Here is a 3616-nt window from a genome sequence, read left to right on the forward strand (position 1 = left end):
GTGGCTGCGCTCCCCTGGGCCTCGCGGGGCCCCGCCCCGTGACGTGGGCCCAGGTGAGCGCGCCACCACCTGGCGCCCGCGCGGGTCACGTGCGCAGGTGCAGCCTCCACCTGGCGGGGCTTATCTGCTCCGCTGTCCCTTCTCGGCGCACCAGTGCCCGGCCCTCCTGGAGCCTCTCAACACCCCGCCCCGACGCAGAGCTCTTTAATTCGTTCTTCCCGTCCCATTTCCTAGTTTCCACCTGTTCTCTTCCACTGGTCCTCCCCCAACACTCACAGCTCCTCTACCCGTGACTCGGAAGGTAAAATCAAGGTCACCAGTCACGCCTAAAACTCGGAGCGGATCTGCTTTAAATGGGACTCTTTTTAGGTGGGAAGTTTCAAACATCAGCAGCACAGTGTTACGTTGAAGTCAGATGGCTCAGCTCCCTCACCTGTAGGCAGTGGATGTACCTCAGGTAACTGCTGCTTGGCGCGCCAGTAGTGCGATGTGCTCACCTGTGAAATGGGGATAAGGGTGTCTACCTGGTATGGATGCCCGAATTACATGATACTAGTAGCACCTAGTAACACTTCTTAAATGATAGTTGATATGATGGTTTCTGAATTGCTAGTTTTTGAATTTTTACACACATATCACGTTTTTGTGTACCTACTAGTATGATATTGTAGAGGTTATATTTTGCAGATAAAACTTTAATCGTTAATTTTACTTAAAAGGGATTTTCAAAAGTCCGTGCAACCGAATTGGTGATTGCCAGAGGGAAGGGAGGTTGGGGGACTGGGTGGAAAATGTGAAGGGATTAAGAAGTACAAACTGGTAGTTACAAAGTAGTCACGGGTATGTAAAGTACAGCATAGGGAATATAGCCAATGATACTGGGATAACTGTGTGGTGCTAGGCGGGTATTGAAAATATTGGTGGAACACTTTGATTGTCTAACCACTATACTGAACACCTGAAACCAATACAAAATAATACTGAAAGTAAACTGTAATTGAAAAATTTTAAAAATAAATTTTTTAAAAGTCTATGTGTACTTTGAATTCCCTGTCCCAATGTATTCCAATTTTTATCCTTTTTTTTAACATCAACATTTTGTAAGTGAAATAAAGGAGACGAGATTAATATTCTCCAAGATCAGCTGAAAATAAAACAACACACACCAGCACACACACGTAGACAAGGTTGGAAAAATATTAGTTAACATCGTCAGACATTCTCCAAATGGAATACTGATCTTGTCTGTCAGGTTTAGCCTTTGAGGGACTGTGTTTACCACTATGCGCTATTCAGCAGATTTTAGTCATTCTACCTTTTTATTATCTTAATGATCGAAACTCATAGGTGTGGTGGCAGCATCAGGGTAAAAAGCCACAAGACAGGGTGTGGGTGAAACCTTTTGAAAATACACCTCCTATCTATCTTCTCCACCTCTTAGTCATCCCTTTCTGGTTTTTAATGTGTGGTATTTACTTAATAGGACATTTACAGTTTTCTGAACTGATTTGTTTCATCAGTAAACCCTCTCTGTGTTCAGACCCCACCTGGTAGGGAATAATCTCCCTGTCTGTTTTATTTTCTGCCTAACATTGCTCAATAAGCACCTACAGAATCTTCAAAGGGAAGAATTCTACAAAGAATTCATTATGGAGATGGTCAGTAGCTATAATGCCCCCCCTCCCCCCAATTTTAGTGAATAACTTAAAGTGACTTTGGAGTTCCTATAAGTAGTAATGACCCAGAAGAGCCTCAATTATGCCTTAACATTGCCACTAAGGGGACAGATTTTCACTGTATCCCTTCCAGCATGCTCCTTGCTATACTGTGTGTCCCTGACCATCCCCAACCATCCTGCTTTTCCTCTTTTGCATGCTTCCACAATGACCAGTGGAATGAAAACAACTGTCATCGAGTCTCTTCTATTACTGTAACATATTATTTGCTTGTAAACTAATTCCTTCCTGGTATAGTTTTCCTGTTAAGATCACTACCCAAACCTGTTTTCTCTTAATAATACCAGTTTCATTCTAATAAAGGCCCTGGCGCGATAGCTCAGTTGTTTAGAGAGCCACCCTAATACGCTAAGGTTGCAGGGTTTGATCCCCAGTCAGGACATGTGCATACAAAAAACAACTAATGAATGCATAAATAAGTGGAATAACAAATTGATGTTTCCCTTTCTCTTTCTCTCTCTCAAAATAAAAAAAGGAAGAAAAACATTCATCGACACTCCATTCCCCATTCTGTCTCTTCCTCCCACAATTGAGCATGCGCTCTTAACAGTTTCACCTTTTTGCTCTTCCTTTATTCATCTTGTTTCCATGCCTTACTGACCTCCAGGATGACTCTTACCTTGCTCACAGACTTCCTTTGGAGCCCATTGTTTGGAATGTCAACGTCCATATTCATGACAATTTCAACAATCTTGCTGCACAACATCTGGATCCACCTTATGACTTGGGATTTCGCTACTGCCATTCTCTTGAATGCTGACATTCTCTCTGATGACTACATCCTATTCATCTAACCCCTTCATTCTCAGTGCCTTGGCCTCCAGTCTTTTTGTCTGTCCTTATTCTCACATTGGCCCCCTTCTGGCTTTTCTGACTTCCCTATTCACCCTGTGCTCATGGGAAGGCATTTTATAGTAGAGATGCTTACATTAGTCCCAGGGGTTGCCTCCCATATTGTACTTTACTATAAACTTACCCACACTGTTCCATATATTCCTCAGCTTGGGTTCAATCCACCATTGATGTGTGTCCTCTTTAATTCTGCTCCCATATTGCCCAGGGTTCCTATAAGAATGTCATAATTAGGACACTTGTTTCCACATTCATTCATATTATCCAATCCAGAATAGGCCTTAGGGATTCCCATTTTTCACTTTCTTCCACCACCCCTTCCTCTATTTCTCTCCCCTATTATTTCATAGCTTCTTCACTTTTCCCGTCTTTATGCCTGGCACAAGTAGACAATATGCCCAATGAATGAAAGTAAATCCAAACCATTCCAAATTTCCCTGCTTTCTTTTACTTTACAAGAAGTTTGAGGACATCTAACCCGTCATACTTGTTTCACTGAAAACAGGACCATCAATCCAGTTATTCAAAACAAACATGTGGGTGTTGCCCTTGGTAACTCTTCTCATGCCACATATTTCATCAGCTATATTGTCTGGCAATTCTACTATCTTATTGTTTAGGATATATTCACTTCTCCCCACTGTTCTCACTCTATCCCTTCTCACAACGAATACTCCAATTCTTGTTTCCCACCCTTGATTTCTCTAGGCTGCCAGTCAGAATGATTTCAAAACACAAAATTGATCACAGTCACTCTTCTACTTAAAGTTCCTCTGAAATTCCCCACTGTTTTCAGCATCAAATCCAAACACCTCAGAATGCATTGAAGGGATTTCTGGGGTGTGGCTTCCGATGAGCTCCCTGACCTTGCAAGTCCTATTGACCCATCTACAATTCCAATAACTCTCCTGCCTCCAGACCTTTACACATTCTCCTCCCTCTAATGGAACATTCTTTCTTCTTATTACTCTGGATCCCACATCTGTTTCCTGGCTAATTCCTTTGGGTCATAAGGGCATTTCTGTATG

This window comes from Myotis daubentonii, chromosome 17 (genome assembly GCF_963259705.1).
Source record: "Myotis daubentonii chromosome 17, mMyoDau2.1, whole genome shotgun sequence".
Classification (NCBI taxonomy): Eukaryota; Metazoa; Chordata; class Mammalia; order Chiroptera; family Vespertilionidae; genus Myotis; species Myotis daubentonii.